At 37.4% G+C, this 20,096-nt stretch overlaps 1 protein-coding gene across 17 annotated transcripts in view; it reads right to left on the reverse strand.

Moving 5' to 3' along the window:
* Positions 1-20,096, reverse strand: part of Robo2 (roundabout guidance receptor 2) — a 1,547,722-nt gene that overhangs the window by 535,587 nt on the left and 992,039 nt on the right. The gene's annotated exons all lie outside the window — the stretch shown is intronic.

Raw genomic sequence — 20,096 nt, forward strand, 5'->3', positions numbered from 1 at the left:
ATCTTCCAGGACCCCGGGTACAGCCTCATTACCCGTTAAAATCACACACCGACACACACACACACCGACACACACACACACACTTTGTAGTAGAAAGGAGAAGCTGGCCAACAGGAAGGGCAGGAGAGGGGTTGAAACAGCATCTACTGGAGTAGAAAGGTTTTGTGTACATACTTCCTATGTGTTGTAAGTGAACCAGCCCCCCCCCCCCAAAGTGTGTGTGTGTGTGTGTGTGTGTGTGTGTGTGTGTGTGTGTGTGTGTGTTTGGGGATAGGGTATCTCTAACCTCTTTAGGCTTGTTTTAGCCAAGATCTATGGCTAGCAGCGGAATCCCCAAGAGGAGGAGAGAGGGGAAGGGTTGGCATCCAGCTAATGTTGCTCGGTTGCCTTCTGACCTCCCAACACTGAGCGTAATTCGGGACCTTGTGATAAAAGAGTTCTGCAGAAGACTCTGGGAACAGCGGAGGAGGCCCAGGATCAAAGGACCTGGAGGAAGTGGTTTTCTAGGGCCTTTGGCCTCCCTAGCACCTCGAAAAGGAAATTCGGAAAGCAGGCTCTGATTTAAGAATGCTGATAAGCCAACAGGACTAACAGAAGCTCGAGAGCGGTATTTCAGCCCAAACACGATAAAACGGGTACATTCCAAGCAAAAACTCCATTCGGGCTGGGAAGAGTTAGGGAGCGCCGCTTTAAATCAGACGGAGGCCTCTGTCTAGTCTAAAGGTGCCCTGGCGTGGTCGGTGTGGCCGGGCCCACGTGTGATCGCAGCCTGGCTGGTAGCTGTTTGATGCTTGTTCAGGTGACTGTAAAGCTTCTGACAGGAACTCACGCAGGTCCCTGAGCAGAGCGAGCCTCTGCTTGGCGAGTCTTTAGTTCCCCCTACTGGAAAATATTAGGAAAGAGACTGTATTTGAGGATGTTTGAGGAGCCTTTTGTTCGGTGGGATGTATTTTGCTGTCTCCCCTGAACTTAGTTCTCCCTTGCTTATAATGCGAAATCGAGTATCCCCCCCCCCAAAAAAAAATGGCCAACGACGTTTAAGCAAGCAGTTAGGGTTCTCGTGGCACTCCAGCTGCTTTGCTGATGAGAGCGGTAACGTTGCCGCAAAGGTCTGAACTAAGTCATGTTTCTCACTAAGCTTCAAAGGTCATTTCAGCAGTTTTGAACTACAGGCTTTAACCATAAAGGAAGAGGAGAAAAAAAAAAACACTTTAGAGGGCTTAAATTAAATCACTTGAATTCTTCCAGCATTGACTCCGAGTTAGCACCATTTTGGGAAAAGAAATCATGAAGGGGAACCAAGTGTACATGATTCAGTTCATCACCCCCTCCCCACTCAAATAAATAAAAGCAGAAGGATTCTGTGTTCGATAACACCATGGGCAAGAAAAGTCCCCAAATGCCCTGGGTTAACAGCCGTCATCTCTTCAGGATGCTAGAAAATAGTTGATAACTCTATAAAGCTTTCAATTCAGACATTGAACTAGGTTTTAAGTCAAGGATTGAAAAAAAAAAAAAACTTTCTTGTTCTTCTACACAAGAAACCCCTCCTCTAAACTCCCCCAGACTATATTGCTCCTGAGTACAAAACTTTTCTTTTTCTCCAGCAAACATAATTCCCATACTGAAATTCTTCAGGAATTCAAAAATCAAATAAACTAAGAAGTCTTAATTTTAAGAAAGATCTGGGGAAAGATAACATTGGCACATTCCATTTGGAAGTTTTCTCCTGGCTTTTCATTTAACTACTTTTCATTTAACTACAAGAGCTGTTCTTTAAATAACTTATAAAACCACTCAAGAGTCAGGAAGAGTATGTTTGGGAACCAGAAAGAATGGATTGTCGAACATCTACCCAATACTTCCTCCTGTCTTCTAGGGTAGAACTGTATTCATATAACAAGTGAACTCTGCGTTTTATTCAAGGATTTTATTTTAACAGTTTTTGCAAATATCAGTATTTCACATTCTCAGCTACCTGATAAAAGTCTCAAAAGAAGGTCAAAGATTCAGACTGGAACCATCTTTTGTGTGATTATTTCTACTAAGAGATGAAGTCTGTAGCCAAGTAATTTTAGAATTTATGTTTTCTGTTTTCTCAGAGACAGATCTAGAATTGCTTCATAAAATAATGCTTTGTCAAGATCTCTTTTGATATGTGATGTACCTAAAGAACAAAAGATCTGTATGAATGTTATTTAAAGGAAAAAATTGGAGTAATAACCAAAACTTGCATGCTAACTAAGCAACAGTAAGACATCCTTATTAGATCAAGGCCAAGAAAAGTCCAAATCATCACTTTCTGCAAGATTTCACAGGAACTGGAGAGATCACATTTCAATTAAACTTGATGTGCTTTTAGTGAACAACAACTATGATAAAAATGGAAGCCCGGTGGCGGCGGTGCACGCCTTTAACCCAAGCACTTGGGAGGCAGAGGCAGGCGGATCTCTGTGAGTTCAAGACCAGCCCAGTCTACACAGCGAGATCCAGGAAAGGCACAAAGTTACACAGAGAAACCTTGTCTCGAAAAAAACAAAAAACAAAGCAAAACAAAACAAAACCAAAAAACCAACCAACCAAACAAACAAAAAACACATAAAAATGGATTATTTGCTCTAGGTTTTTTTTTTTTTTTCTTTCTTTCTTTGTAGGTAAACAACAGTCTTAATACCTGAGTCTTGTGGCAGAAGTTGGAAATTCAGTTTTAGCACAGAAGGAGCAGAAGTATGGAAAGCGGAGGAAGGGAAGAAAAGAAAATCGTTGTATTGATCATTAACAAAACAGTTTTAAAGTCAAAGGCTGTTCAGATGGAATTTTTTCAATGTAATTGCCTTAGCATACAATTCCTCAAACCAAATATGAACAAAATATATGGGTCATTACCTACACCAAGGCACCAGGCGATTAAAACTATTGTGTAAAAACACCTGACCAGATGAGAATGATTTGCTTACTTCTGTGTTATTTTCTTTTATTATGTGCTAGCTTTCTCCAGAAAGATTCTGAGAAAGACGAGTATGAGAAAATATTATTCCTCTGAAATAAATTGAAAATTTATGATTACAATAAATTCATTTTGAGATAGTCATTAATACCTATCAATATATAATGAGTTCCATACATATATGCATATGCATCTATGTACTAATAGTATTTTGGCCCATTCCATAGAATTATTTAACAATCCTCATTTGAGTAATCTAAAATATGAGTTGACTGAAATATAGCAATATTTAATTGAAAACAAAGTTTTGCCACGTATGTGCCACAAATTTTCAGGAAGGAATTCTCTTTCACCAGAATTAAAAAATTTGGAAAATAATTTTGCATCTTGATTGAAGAAGAGTTTAGAAAAAGTTCAAAATGTAACAAAGATGTTGGGGTAAATGAAATATAGCAAATAGCACATGAAACCAAGGCAGGATTTTTCTTTGGATGTATACTTTCAAAAGAAAAGACCCTCAGAAAGGTACGAACCTGTGGTGAGATAAACAGAGATGTCTGGAAGGCTGTCCTTAGGATCACAGCTACACGTGTCCCTGTGTTGTGTAGAGAACCTGCATGACAGCATACAATAAGCATGTGTTTTGACTGAGAACATGAATGTTCCTGCTACTATGGCACAGTTCATAACAAAGTTAGCATCCAAGATCCTTTGTTCTCCAGCATTGCTCTTGGTGTTAAATGACTGTTCCTTATACCACAAGGCAGTGAATAGAAATGTTTTCTGGAACTTTTTCTCTGTTACTATGGACAGCTAAATCCAAAGGAGTCCCTGGCATTGTACCTATATGCATGTATTATTTCCAGTGTTCTCAGTTGTATGTCTTTGTGTGTGTGTGTGTGTGTGTGTGTGTGTGTGTGTGTGTGTGTGTGTGGTGTGATTGTCACAGGAAGTTAGAGACCACCATTTGGTGCATTAAAAAATAACCAATGGGATCAGGAAAGAAGTTGGGGTGGAGTGAAACAAGAGCTGGATAATACTGGTGCATTTGATATGTGTTTTTTGGAATCTCCAGGAATATGTCTGCCCAGTATCAGGCCTCCCATTGCTTCGAAACTTTCCCAGTATACATCATTCTAGAAAGTATGCAGTAACAAAGTTTTGTGAAACAGAAGTTTATATTTCTAGTTTGTTAAAACTTCAAATTAGTCTGAAGTCCTTCAAATCACCTAGAAATATTTCACAGCTCTTTGGTGAGGCTTAATCTTCACTACGTTGGAGCAAGATTTCATACATTCCCATCACACAGTCAGCTGGTAAAGTACGAAGTCTCAGTACTTGATAAAAGTGAATTAAAAAAAAAAAAAGACGTTTGGTAGACAAGGCAATGACCCCCTCATAGCACACATAAAGTTGCCTATTAAAATTACAAATGCTCTGGAAATAAAGTTTCAGTCATTGACCCTGAGAGGGTAAGGAAATGTGTGTAGAGATTTCCTTCATTGTTTCCTTTCAAGATCGAAAGTCCTTATTTCAGTAGAGTGTCTAACTCAAGTGATGAATAATGATAGTTTTTCATATGCTATTTTTATAGTGCAATATCACAAAACCATGAAAATCCCTTTGATTCTTTGCCAACCTATTTCAAATCTGTCTGCTCCAATCTGGACTTCGCATCATCACATTTTAGTTATATGCACTGCAATCTTAAAAGGAAAACTTATTTTGTATCCCAAACAAAATTCTGTTATTTTTAAAAAGAATAGAATTTCAAAGGTTTAAGGAAGGACCTATCACACCCATAGATCCAAGATCTGGACAGATCTCTGATTGCAGGTTGACATTCAGAGATGTGTGATAATGGATTTTTCACATTACAAAAGTGATGCATTTCCCCCCTTTTGACAATAGATTGGAATTCATCCAAGGGCACTTGTCATCCAATTGACCTACCTATGGGTCTATCATAGAAGAAAAAGTCTGTTTTGGGAACAGATTTTGATTTGTTTCCAGTATTCAAAGTATCTGAATTCTGCCTAATACAATGAATTTTGACTTTCTTTAGAATATTAGAATACATAATATTCTGTAGAATACATAGTATGTTCTTTGGTTTTAATGTTCGGTTCTTGCTGGAATGTCAGCAATGTCGTTTTATTTTAAATTATACATGTAGATATGCATTATTTTCCTTATGTGAGACATGAAATGAAAGGAAGAAATCTCTGCCGCCACTTTTATCTATAGATGGTCTTCACATGCAGTGATATGACATATATGATGCTTAATATCAAAATAGATCAATTTAGGGCTGGATGATGGCTCGGTGGGTAATCTCTTACCACACACACAAGCAAGAGGACCAGAGCCTGAACCTTCAGAACCCAGATAATGTTGGGTGGAATACAGCACATCTGTAATCCCAGTGCTGTCCTGGGAAGATGGAAGGTAGAGATGTAATAATCCCCAAAGATTTGCAAGGCACAGACTGATGGATGTAGTGAGAAACAAAAATACCTCATCTCAGACAAAGAGGAAGGTGAGTACTAACATCTAAAGTTGTTCCCTCACCTCACATACTCCCTGCTTGAAGCACTCACACACAGGAGTGCTGTTATGTACTAATATGAACATAAAAACTAACAGAGGAACACATATTAAGAATAAATGGCATCAATGCAATTTGACTTTGATACAAATTGGGTGTCTCTGTTTTCATGCTTTGCTTCCTTTTCAGTTTTCAGTGAGTAGCTCCTTATATTCACTAACAATAAAATGTATTTATAAAGTATCTAATATGTGACATATTGAGTGTCTAAATTTATTCTTTTCAGCAATCTGCAAAACATTTCATGATATTTCTACCCTTTATTTTCTAAATTTTTTCTAAAATTACTCATTATAATCTTTTTCTTCAGTTATATGATAAACATTAGTGTTTGAGGTATAATTGATGCAGACAAGGTCAATGAAAATTATATAGCATAATGAGCAATTGAGGGGTTTGTGTTTTATTGTTGCAGTTTTTGTAGTCTGTTTCTAAATCTGGCTTAAGTCCAGGTTGTTACTTACCTTTTATGTTGTTTCTCTCATCTCTACACCCACCAAAAGAACACATTCAAAGGATGTTATATGATAAAGCTGAAGGAACGTTTATAGGATTTCTGATAGTCTGTTTCCTAGCCTTTGTTTGGAATCATGACTGAACCATCAAAAGGAGATGAAAAACTATTTTATTTTAAAGTTTTCCAGATGAGATTTCACCCTACTCATAAGCAAGCTGTTTACCGGTCATTAGAAAACCTTAGTCTTCTCTAAACCAGACGGAACATTTCCACTCCATTGTCCCTGCAAAGAACAGGGATGACCAACGTGGTCTTAAATGTTACAACAGTAGAGCAGACTGGATCAAACTACAGCTTGAAATCAGATGTGCAAGGCAGATCTGCACTATCATCTTATTTCTACCACTTTAGAGTATCAGGTTAACAATTAAACTGTTAAACAAAGGTAAGAATGCCAACTTCAATATAGGGGATTGCACTTAATGACCTTGGTGGTGATGGGTGTCTGGACTACTATAATGAACTTATATTGAGATGACAATCTTATTTGTGAGTCAAGCAGCACATCTCTTTACCAACAGAGAACTGACTAACCTTCTCAGCTTCAGGTAATTTAAACCACATGACTTGAGTTCTTGCCATTGGCATAACAGCACTTCTCTATTCAGCCTGTGATGATCAGTATTTATTGTCAACCTGACAAAATCTAGAATCATCTAGGGACACACCTCTGGGAATATCTGTGAGGGGGTTTCTAAACTGTGATAGCTGAGTTGGGAAGATACATCGTAAGCTTAGGGGGCACGTTTCCAAAAGCTCATGTTCCAGACTTGTTATGAAGGTGAAAACAAGGTGAGTGCCTGTATTCATTGACCACCAACAGTCTCAAGCTGCTGGCATCATGATTTCCTTTACTAATGTGGATGCAAAATAAACCCTGCTTTATGTTGCTTTAACCAGGCATTTTGTAACAGCAATGGAAAAAATAACTAAAAGACCCCTTGAGATTCCATCTCATGTCACCCTCTTAGCAATTCCGACTCTTCTCTCATTGATTAGATTACCAAGTCATCCTGAAAATATTGGGCTGCAAGATACGATACATGATCCTCAAAATGGTTGTTTACAGCTAATTCAGATCATCTTATTCTCCTTCAAAGACTTCAGACTGTAACAATTAAATTGCAGTAATACCTACATTGTTTTTGTTTTTTGATAATGCATGGTAACAACTACAAAGCCATTTGCATTATCTAATAAAATTCTCAGAATCCATATGTGAGTGACATCGATATTAACTTTACTTCAATGTGTATTATCATTAGCTCTGTAATTCAGAGAAGAACTAATGAAAAGTCAATAGAAAAGAGCGCAAGGGTCAACATTTGTAGCTGGCATTCTTAAACTCTCAACAAAGCCAACAGTGTCATCTAGCTTGGGCCAGAATATTCTGGAGCAATGTTCCTTTAACATTTAAAAAAATTTTTTCATTGCCACTTTTCTAAGGAGCAGTTACATTCGGAGTGCCCATGTCCCTCTGGAAATGCATCCAAATAGTGTTCACAGTCAGGTGGCAAAACTCTGGGAAGGTGACCCAGTCATGAAGACAGAGTATGCATGGTTGATATTAATGTTTTCATTAAAAAAAAAAAAAAAGAATGCAGAGAAAAACCTGCACTGGCTGGCAGATGAGGACACTATAAGAACAGTCTATCTGTGACTCAGAAATCAATTCCTGATTCTTGGTTCTTAGAATTCCAAGCCAAGAGAAGGTGAAAAAAATTCTTGTTATTTAAGTCTTCCTGTTTGGGGTATTTTGTTCAATAGCATCCTGAACAGTCAAGAAAGGAGTGTTTTTTACCCTTCCTTGCTAATCATATGTCCATGTAATGTCCACATTTCTTATTGTACTCTATCTGTACATGGACTTAATGCATGAAAAGAGTCATATTTTCTGGCCCCAAGAGACATTTCCCCATTACATGCAATAAGAAAACAACAACAACAACATTGTGGAGATCTAAACATCCACACATCTCAAGCAGTAAAGATTGTATTTTACTCAGTTATGCTTTAGCTGTGGAGCCCCACATTCCATGCTCATTCAAGCACCTAGGCTGATAGAGTACCACCTCCCCAAACAAATGGAAAATCCAAAGGCTGAAAGATTTTCTGGCTGGACACAAATTTTATGCTGTCTTATATTTCACTGTCAAAGTGAAACACATGTTTCCCTTCACCTCCCCATGCACGAGTGACATTTGGGGAGTATTTGTTATCCTCTATATTGCCACACATATCCACCTCCTGCAGACCTCTTTGCTTTTGGAAGAAATTACATAAATCTGTTACAGCTAGCTGAGTGATTTTAATGAATGACCATCATATGTTTCTTCCTTGGGTTTCACAGGGCCTCCCCCCCTCGCCCTTTCCCACATCATGTGCACTGAGAACTTCAAAATACAAAGCTATATAAAAGTGTCGTTTGGGCATACATAATTATTTTGAGTTCATATTGGATCCTGATGAGCCATAAGCCACTGATTACAAAACATAGAAATGTTGATGCAGAAAAACAGAAGCCGTGGAGAAGACGAAGTCCTATGAAAATTGACTCAATACTGCCACAATTTAAAGAATACCAGACACTACTGGATCTTGAGCGAGACAAAGAAACACTCTGTTGAGAGCATCCTAGGGAAGCATGGATCTACCAAACTTTTCTTTTGGGACTTTCTAATATATAAAACCTTGAAAGAATGAATTTCTTTTGTTTAAAGACACTAACATACAGCAAATTTCCTCAACAGCCAGAGAGGATAGAGCCATGAGTTGTTTAGAAAAATTCAAAATGAAAATATAATTTTCACTGCTGTCAAAATTGACATATACTAAATTACCAGTCTTTTTGTTTGTTTGTTTGTTTTTTCGAGACAGGGTTTCTCTGTGAAGCTTTACACCTTTCCTGGAACTCACTCGGTAGACCAGGCTGGCCTGGAACTCACAAAGATCTGCCTGTTTCTGCCTCCCAAGTGCTGGGATTAAAGGTGTGCACCACCTTCCCTCTAAAGAAATAATAATTAACAAATTAGATGTACTTAATAAAAGATGGTATTATCTGTGCATTCAAGTACAGATGTATATACATACAAAGATAATTTAAATGGAAGAAAAGTGATAAGTTAAAAAAAATGGTATTAAGAGACTCTGGTGTAGTCTAGTTGTGGAGTTCTTGGCCAGTATACAAAGGCTCTTGGTACAGACAATAGCATTGCCCCCAAAATTGCTTTTAAAAGTCTATTTTAAAACTGCTGAAGGGAAAAGTGTCTTTAAGTTCTTCTGTAATAATTATGTTGTTAGATACTTGAAGACTAGGAAACCAAATTAAACTTATACTAGACACTTTACTTATAAATTAATCCTTTAAACATTTATAATAATATAACTAAGGCAATAGTATTATTAATATTTGTTATTGTGATTATTAGTATATTGTGATTATATTTATTTATTTAATTAAATAATTATTATTTTAATGTTTATTTTATGTATGTCTGTGGGTCTGATTCTATATATGTGCAACATGTGCATGCCAGAGACCTTGGAACTAAAAAGCGTGTGTTGGATCTCCTGGACCTGGAGTAACAGGCAGCTCGCTGTAAGCCACTATATGGACACTAGAAATGGAACCAAGGTCTTGCATAGGTAGAGAAGACACTCTTAACCTCTGACACATCTTTTCCCCCACTTAAAAAAAAAAAATGAGTGCTACAAACTAAATTTGGTGTCCTACAAGAGCACTATATTCTCTTAACCACTGAGCTGTCTCTCAGCCACTAAAATGTATTTGTTTTATATTTAAACAAATACTTGGCTTTTCATATAATTCAAATTTTAAAATAATTCTGTAACATGAAAATGCTAGAGGAAAGTAACTCTAATGTCTATCTTTGTGGAAAAGAAAAATAAGAAAGTCAGTCTTGGATTTATTGATTTTTTTCTTTTTTTTTTTTTTTTTTTTTTTTTTTTTTTTTACAGCATGCCTCTTGCAAAGCGTAGTAAAGGTTATCACAGGACCAGATTTACACAACTGCCTATGGCAGTAAAAAGCATGCTCAAGTTGTTTCTTCTGTTGATTTATTTAAGGCAGTTTAGAGAAGAAGGCTTAACTCTCATCTTTTTATAGCTTTCTTGTTTTAAAATAAGGAAAGGAGTGAGCCAAGCCTCATGTCTGTGTCAACACCACACCAGTTTGTTTATTCTATGTACTGAAAAAAAAAAGAAAGAAAGAAAGAAAAGAAAAGAAAGAAAAAGTAAATGCTCTCCATGAGTAATCCATAATGTACTACTGTGGTCATTTTTTTCCCACAAGTATACTAGTCCTAGTCCTGAGAAGAACCAACTAATCACTATAAAAACTGATAGAAAGGGATAAATATCTATGCACACACACACACACACACACACACACACACACACACACACACACACACTGGGAGGTAGACAGAGACAGAGACATACTAGGAAACTAAAGGAAGCTGAAAGACACAGTATGGATTTCTGAATTTTTATCTAAAGTATCATTTACAGTGAAGAATAAAACCGGCTGTAAGCTGTATCTATACTGAGACATCTATGAATTCCACACCAATAGCTTGAAATAAACTTATAGAAATGTATTACTTAGATGTACTGATAAACTGTTCTGGGCATGGTACCAGGTGTCCTGTGCTGCACACACAATGGGAAAGGGACAGACTGAGAAAAAGAAAAGAAGATTCTCAGTTCTGTGAAAATCACCAAGATAATGAAGAAAGAAATGACAGACATCAGATCATTTTGTTTTTCCAAAGGAAGAAATCAGGCCTCAGAGGGCCACCCGGAAACACGGAGGCAAGACTGAAATAAAACACCAAGTCTTCTAAGCAACAAGCCAGCAAAAATACGTAGACATGAAACGTCAGATGGCTTTGAGGAGTGTTGGAGGACGTAACATGGATGAGAGCTGTAGTGAGGGAATTCTCTTATTCGTTATTGCATGCACTGAGGCTCTGAGAAAAGCTAAGGACAAGAGGACAAGACTAAAGAAAGTCCCGAAGCCAGAGACTGATAGATAGCAAGTCAAGTCCATTCTCCACTCCACTCTGTTAAACATGGTTTGTTCTCCTTGAAGAGTGGGTGTGCAGAACACTTCCGGGATAAGAACCATGTTGGCAGTCTTTGAGTTTGGGCTAAAGGGAGCCATTCTCCTATTTCTTTGCCACGGTAGGATTGGAAGTGGGGTGAAAGCGAGCATACAGAGGAACATTGTGGTGGGTATTGTGTTCCTTGAAATATTGAGTGTTCCCTGAAATAAACGTATCTGGGGTCAGAGAACAGACAGCCACTAGAACAGAGCCAGAAATGATGGCTAGAAAATGGGAAGAGTAAGCCATAACAGAAGTTGGGCGGTGGTGGTACACACCTTTAATCCCAGCACTTGGGAGACAGAGCTGGCCAGATCTCTGAGTTCAAGGCCACTTTAGAAACAGCTAAGCATGGTGACTCATGCCTTTAATCCCAGGGAGTGGGGGCAGAAAGAAAAAGGTATATAAGGCGTGAGGACCAGGAACTAAAGAGGAAAAAGCCTGTAGTTAGTTTAAGCTTTGGAGCAACACAGTTCAGCTGAGATTCATGTGGAGGAGGACTCAGAAGCTTCCAGCCTGAGGAAACAAGATCACCTGAGGAACTAGCAAGGTGAGATAGCTATGGCTTGTTCTGCTTCTCTGATCTTCCAGCATTCACCCCAATAACTGGCCTCGGGTTTGAGTTTTATTAATAAGACTCTTTAAGATTCATGTTACAGAACATGGAAACGAAGTAGGAGAAAGGAAGAGCAGGAGATGCACAAGGAAGCAGCGGCTTGATTTCCCCGAAAGACTCTTTAAGATTCATGTTACAGAACATGGAAACGAAGTAGGAGAAAGGAAGAGCAGGAGATGCACAAGGAAGCAGCGGCTTGATTTCCCCGAAACTAATACTGAGATGTCTTCTGGTGCTGTGACACTGCCATCTCCACTGTCATCAGAGAGACAGATAAAGGGATTGTTAGCATTATCGCTTGTCAGACTCATATTATTTTTTTCCATGAAATACCATTGCTCTAGCTGAGAAATAAAATTATATTTGCCCATCTTCAGAGATGCTTTTAAATTAGACTTGATGCTGACTGCATGTCTTTTCAGGGCTGATATCATTTAGTTTTGTTTTTTTTTTAAATCTGAATATTTGATAAGTAGCAGCATGATCCTATTTTTCTAGTTAGAAATCCATTAGTACTATCCCAAAGAACAGTTGTTTTAATAATGTTTTATACCAAACAACCTCCAAACAAATGTGCTATTTTGCATTTTGTACAAGTTGAAGGTATTTCCAAGTATTCATCTCTGTTACCTATATGTGGGCCTGTGTCCATCATTGCTTCTGACTTCACATTCTATTCAAAAGAGTGCTATGATATGAAGTAGTGTGCATTTTGATACTCTAGCCTTGTTGCATGTGATCCATTCCACTGTGCTTGTATTTTGTTGTTGTTTGTTTGCTTGTTTGTTGTGTCTGAATGTTGTGTATGCATGTATGTGCACATATGTGGTATGTGTATGATTGCTCATATATATTTCTATGCCCACACATGCAGAAGCCAAAGGAGGACATAGGAAGTCTTTCCTGAATCACCTTCTACTTCGTTCCCTTGACACAGCATTTCTCAATGAGCCTGATGTTCACTACTACAATATAACTTCATGCGCTGGTCCATCTCTGTCCCCTGACACTTGTTTGCAGGCACACAAAGCCACACTTGCTTCTTATGTCAGTGCCAGAGGTTTGAACTCCCTTCCTTACCCACAGACCTCACTATGCTTGTTTTTAAATGTTGTTATCTGAGTGTTAGAAGCTTCTCTGTCAGGCTAAGTGTGTAGACAACAACAGATCTTCACTCCTCATAATTGATTCTTTATATTCTTTCATAAAAACACATCTGTCTGATGCGAAAATCAAAGTATTTTATTAAAGTGTATACTATCAGGGTTGGGGATTTAGCTCATTGGTAGAGCACTTGCCTAGCAAGTTCAAGGCCCTGGGTTCAGTCCTCAGCCCTAACAACAACAAAAAAAGTGTATACTATCATAAAGATTATAGTGATGTAAATGTCGATATCATAAAGGTCAGAGTTCATCCCTAGATACTAGGTGGGATACAGGAATCCCATAAAGATACATTGTTCAAACTCCTTGGATGGAAGAATACACACAGCATAAGACTCATATACATCTCCATTATCTGTTGTTGTCTACCATTTTACCAAACATTTCATTTGACTGTTGCCTTGATGATGGTGATCACAAGGAAGGCAGTCTTTTGCAGTCAATCAAGTGGGTGGTGACCTAGAAGGATTTTTATCTCCCTATCTAAGTGTTGAGCTTGATTTCTTATCAGGTACCTCCTAAGAAATAGAGTTGGAAAGCAGCCAGAATCATCAGGGAAGGAATGATGCAGAGGTTTGTGTGGGCATCTTTGGCAAGTGCTCTAGGGATTGATACTTCTTAATCTCCAAATGCCAAGACTGTAAGACTTTCCATTATCACCTTACAGACCCATCCTAAGCCTGCTCAGTGTGAATGATACCACCCAGGAGACTTTTTCTAAGAAACTTGTAAAGCTTCCTTGTGGTCATTTGCATTTCAAAAGAAATTCACATAAATCAAGAATCTTTTGTCTGACCTTATGCCATCTCCCTTTTTGTTCAGCAGGGAGCAATTTGTCTATCTTTGGAGAAACTTGTTAGATATTATGTTAACTATATTTCCAAGCCACTGCAGAATATAATGTTGGTTTTGGCCTGAACAATAAATTCATATTTAAATGAGCTTTACCCCAGAAACTAGAAATTTTTCACAAATTTAATTACTGTTGTTAATGTGGACATATTCTACTATATCTTGTTTGCAAGATCAGGCATGTTAATAGAAGCCTTATAACGAGAGAATTTTAGATGTGTATGATCTGATAGCAGGTTTAAATGCTTCATAGAAAAGAGAAGTCCAGATTAACAACTAAGACTCAGGAGGCAGAAGACACTAGCTGACCTCAGATGTGACACAACAGAAGTTAGAAGAGGAAACTTTTTCATGCCACCGAAACATTCTGTGTGCAACATTTATGGCTACAGCAATTCTGAAGGGTGGTGGTCAGCACTGTGTCTCCTGGTGGCATGCCTTTTACAGAAGGCCCACTAAATGAATTTACATCTGAAGAACAGACCCTCTGTCAAAGAAAAAGAAAGAAAGAAAGAAAGAAAGAAAGAAAGAAAGAAAGAAAGAAAGAAAGAAAGGAAGGAAGGAAGGAAGGAAGGAAGGAAGAAGGAAGGAAGGAAGAAAAAAAGAAAGGAAGGAAGGGAGAAAGAAGGAAAGAAAGGAAGAAAAAAAGAAAAAACACTCTAACCGGCCAAAAGGGTAGAGAAAGATTTAAAAATAGCATTACACTTCTGTGCCATTGTCATATTTTTATGGGGTTCATGTATTTAAAAAACAAAGAACATGTATTTTCCCTGCAGTATGGTGTGACTCCACAAACTCAAAAGAAAAACTATACACTGTGGAGCAGAAGTAAATAGAAAACAAGTTCTCAGGTAGTAATATAAGATTCAGGTTACAGGAAAAAAAAAAAAAAAGATTTCATTTAATTTTCTCTCTTTAATTGTGTGATTTTTTTTTAATTCCAAATATCAGTCAGGACATATTTACAGTATCCAGATTCCAACACTGAATTCAATTTATCAGTGTACAGTTCTAAGTCTTTAACTCTCACTGTTGTTAATGCCGTAGATTCTATCAGTTTGTAATTCTGGCTTTTAGTTGAAGTTCATCATTCTCACCAGATGCTGGATCGTGGCTTCATGTATGCTACTTATGCATATTATCAATGGTTATTTTCCAGGACTCTATGTAGTTTTATCTGCAGTAAGTAAAACAACCCACTCCCATTTCAAGAAAAAAAGCATAGGAGTATTTATGGCCACTGTGAGAAATTGCATCAGAATGCACTGATAAAATCAAGGCAAATAGTATTTCCATCTCCTTATCATTTCTTTACATTTCCAGCCTGCAAGCATCTCTTTCCAAATTTATCTGTAAACTATACAAGAGGTTATTGTGAAATATAATCACCCTTATAGTACTGTGAGACACTAGAAGTTATTATTTTCTTCTAATATAAGAAGACAATGTCATAAATCTTCATTTCAAAGAGGAAGCTGAAAATTGTTGATTTCAGGGTAGGATGTTGGTTCCTAGAAGCTGTTAAGTGTGGGAAAAAAGCAAGCACTGTTGAAACTGGGCAGCCATCCTTAACACAGTCACTGCCTGGGTTTGATACATTGGTCCCTGCCTTGGCACTAACATTGAAAGCAAAACAAACATAATACCTAGGGCTTTCCCATCCTGCGTCCTTAACAATCCACTTTACCCTTCCTGTATCCTTTTCCATCAGATTGCCATTAAATCTGCCGGAAGCCATCTTTTCACATAAACTGAAATGTTAAGACAATGCTTTGGCTAACAAAACTCTGAGGTTGGTATGGAAATATCAAACCAATTTCTAAAACAGCTTTTTAGAGCAGCCATAAAACCTAAACGAAGCTGATACACTCCAGCCAGCATGTTCCTATTGATATGGATTCACAACACACCCCATGGTTGGGCATGGTCCCACATGCCCAGCAGGACCTAGTCACTTCCACCTAATCATTTCTGGGTCAAAACATCTTGTGTGATCAGGACCCCGTGGCTTTACATGGTTGCGTAAAGCGCAGTGCAACACGTGATCTAGGCATATGCGCGGAATAGCCACATGGGCCTTTATAAGTCGGCACCATGATTCTGGGTCCCCTTCACTCACGTGTCTTTCTATAGGCCTGTGCACATCTGTCTCTCTCCCTTATCTTAATAAAACTCTTGTTAGGGGATTCTGTCGTGTTTCCTAAGGTTTCCTCACAGGGGAAGAGCGGGGCAAAAAAACAACACCTATATGTCCAACTGTCCTGTTATTTATTTCTCACAGGTAGACATGTGTATATTAAATCTGAATTTTGAGCATTGAAGGAAGTATTAAATTAACACCACAATTTCTACCCTGAATATTAAAGATATTGAATGTTACTATGAAAAATGGTGTAGGTGTCGTTAATTTTCAAAATATAGATATAAGGCTTTTATTGCCAGTTTTATATTCATTATTTAATTACACACAATATGAATATTTCTGAAAATGGCTATGGTTGTGGTACAGCAGCCCAACAGGCTAACAAATTTGAGACACAAGTACTTTCCATAAGAATTTGATCACTGTAGACAGGTTCTATTTCCCCACCCCCACCCCGTTGTTTCTTGTATTTGAAAGAAATGTTTCTGAATTGATAAGGAGGTAATTAATTTTTTCAATACTTTTTAGTAAGATGCTATATCTTTTAAGCAGTCTTTAATTCTTTGAACTCTAAAAAATATAAAACCCATTTTAAATATAAAAGGTCAGTAATTTACTATAGACCATTATACAAACTTTAGCCAAGCATAAATATCCCAACATCTGTTGCAACTGTTAGTGCCTTTTTGACATTTTATACAGGAATTTAATTTTTAGCCACTTATTTGTTTATATTCTAGTACTTTCAGGGAGAAGGAAAAAAAAAGAACGTTTTCTGTAGTTGTACATATCCAAACCAATCTCAAGGGAGCAAATGTGTTCTGACTCCCCTTAACTAGATATTTAGAGGGGTAGTGTGTATGGATACAAAGCAAAATAGCTGTCAGAGGCCAAGAGGAAGAACGGATATTATTGTTTAATAATCAGAGAATTTCAGCTGTGAGCGACCACATGGATAGTAGTGCAGATGGTGTAACAAAGTTCAAGGATTCAATCCCAATGAAATGAACCCTTTTCAAAAGTACTGCTTCTCATATCATCGCTTGTAGCTAGAGAGTTTTCTCTCTGGGTCCTGCCAAGGCCCAGCAGTCCGACTTCCCACTTATAAAATAAGCACACAGACGCTTATATTACTTAAACTGTTTGGCCTAATGGCTCAGGCTTCTTGCTTGCCATTATTATACCTTAAATTAACCCATTTCTATTAATCTATTTATAGCCACGTGGCCTGTGGCTTACCAGTACCTTCATCTTGCTTGTCATGGCAGTAGCTGGCAGTGTCTCTGCCCAGCCTTCCACTTCCCAGAATTCTCTTCCCTGCTTGTCCCACCTATACTTCCTGCCTGGCTACTGGCCAATCAGTGTTTTATTTATTAACCAATCAGAGCAACATATATGACATACAGAACATCCCACAGCAATCACTAGTAGGGTAGCTTCTCTGACTTTTTACAGAAGATGTTTGAACACTAATAAGCCTAAGGAAAAGAACTTATAGAACTTGTTATTTGATATTCAAGAGATAAACACATTCATTAAATCCATTGCCATTTTCTCAGCACATTGTCCTTGTAAGCATCTCCCAGTTTTCTCTATCCAGCTTTTGCCCACTTAATATTTAAACATGATTTTTGATGATTTTATATCATAAAGTTTAGACATATGGTATTTTACTTAATATTCATTTATTGTTGTACATTTAGCATACATCCCAGATTATTTATTGTTTTGTTTCCTGTCATAAGTAACAGTGGCTGGAGAATAATATTCCATAAACCATTGTCTAAAATTTCCATCGCTTATTAGCATTTAAGTATTTGTTTAATTAGACTGACTTACTAACTCAAATGACATGCACACTCTTAAAGTTTTAAACATGCATTGTAAAAATGTTTCTGAGTAAAACAAAAAAATATTTACACTCTCACCAGCTGTGAATATGGGATTCTGGCTCATGAAGGCTTTTATGTATATGAATTTTCTCCCTTACAGATATTAGATAAATTATTCAGTGCTCTATTTTACTGCTTTGCTTGTGGCTTCGGTTTTATATTTAACCATAAAATCAAGATGTATTTTCCATTTTAGTACAGGATACGATGAATGTCTAAATTAATTTTTCCCAAAAATCTACTTGGTGTTCATTTCTTAAATAATTCCTCTTAGTCTTTCTTCTCAAAACAGTAGAGCCTCTCTAATAGTTTTAAGTAGATTGAAAGTTGTAATGACTAGAAGCAATTATTGTGCCCAAGTGTGCTGCAGTAAGCATTTTTCTTACAGTATTTTATTTGAACTTGTTGAAGACCCTTTGCAACCTCATTGTCAAGACTCCATTACACCTAATCCCCATCACCAAGCCAAATAGCTAGAAATGACAGAGTTGTGGTTCAAACACAAATCTGTTAGGTTCCAAAGTTGTAACCTCAGAAAGCAATGTGGTAACCAACCAGTGTCTTTAGGGTTCTTATGTATGTTTCTGGTGCTTTTGAAGTAAGTGGTTTCAATTTTCTAAGTTATAAATGTTAGCAAAAAAAAAAAAAAAAATGGATGAGAGGGTCACCCAAAATTCATCTGAAGTAAAAGTGATCAAATCTTGAGGAACAAGAATTCCTGACTCTGGTTCACCCTGTGGGTCATTTCTTCTCTTGGAATTAGCTTCTGAAACTTTTCCTTTCCTTTTCCTTGAAGACCCATCTGCTATGACAAATGCCCTGGTATCTAGCTAACAATGAAGTCTCTGTGTTCTTTAATACTTATGATTGAGATACTCATACAATCAATTCCTTTTGTATCTCTCTGGAATTCACATGTTGAAATATAATCCCTATGGTGATGGCATCAATAAGTGAGGCCTCTTCAAGTTGATTCGATCTTGAGGATAAAGACCCCAGAAGTGAGATTTACAATGTTTTATAGATGATACCCCTGTGAGGGTTGTTTTCTCTCTTACAACTTGTGAGAACTCAGGTAGTAGTTGTTATAAGCCAACAAATCTGCTGTTGGTACTTTGATTTGGGACTTCATAATCTCCCAAAACTATAAGCAGATAGTTTCTGTTGTTTGTAATCTACCAGGCTGGTGGTATTTTGACAATAAAGGGAATGGACTATGCTAACTCATTTTAAATTTATAGTAGCCTTTTGAGTCATAGGATAGGATCATTGCTATGGTGTGTTGATCATTGTGTGGGTGCTGAGATTGGGGGTAGAGATGCTGTATTTTGAGAGGATGCCCTAACTGAACTACAACAACTTGAGAAAGGGTGTGGGACTGTATCATAGAGAGGTGGAAACACTTTTCCTAGGCAGTGAAGAGGCACATAATCAGTTCTGACAACACACTTATGCAGTACCAAGAAATAGAGCCAGATTGTACATATTTTATTTGTTCGTTTGTTTTTTCAAGACAGGATTTCTCTGTGTGTCAGATTTTACTTACATTTGAAGAAATCTCTGTTAACTTAATTTGTATCTCAACAAACAAACAAACAAACAAACAAAAACCTCTCCAGCTTGGGAGATAGCTTAGTGGATAAAGTGCTTTCTATATAAACATGGGGAATGGAGTTGGATCACCAGAACTAACATAAGAAGATTTTAACTGCAGTGCTGCAGAGATGGAAGCAGGAGGATTCCTGTGGTTTACTCAACAGTCAGTCTAGCCAAAACAGTGCACAGCAGATTTAGTGAGAGACCATATCTCAAAAATGAAGGTGGAAAGAGAGAGAAGACATTCAGCAGAAACCTTTCACCTCTACATGAACATGAACCTGCTCAAACATGAACACAACACAGGTGCATGGAGTTCTGAACTGAATTACTGAAGGTTACTGATAAGTCAGTTAAGTACCATTTCTGAATGGATAAGTCCTTATTAAATCTCATTTCCCTTGTCAAAAATACCATATTAAGTTTTTCTATATGAAAGCAATTATTTGAGATGTGTAGTGGATTTTAAAAATTCACTGAACATAAATAAGAAAACAAATCAAAATGCTAGAAAATAATGCCTCATATCTCAAGTATCATATAATTGTTTACAGTTTTATTCATAGTATAGCTCATAAAAATAAGAAAGTTATTTTAAAAGGTTTGTTAAATACTACAGGAACTTGACAACAAATA

The sequence above is a fragment of the Onychomys torridus genome, chromosome 12, assembly GCF_903995425.1.
Source record: "Onychomys torridus chromosome 12, mOncTor1.1, whole genome shotgun sequence".
NCBI lineage: Eukaryota > Metazoa > Chordata > Mammalia > Rodentia > Cricetidae > Onychomys > Onychomys torridus.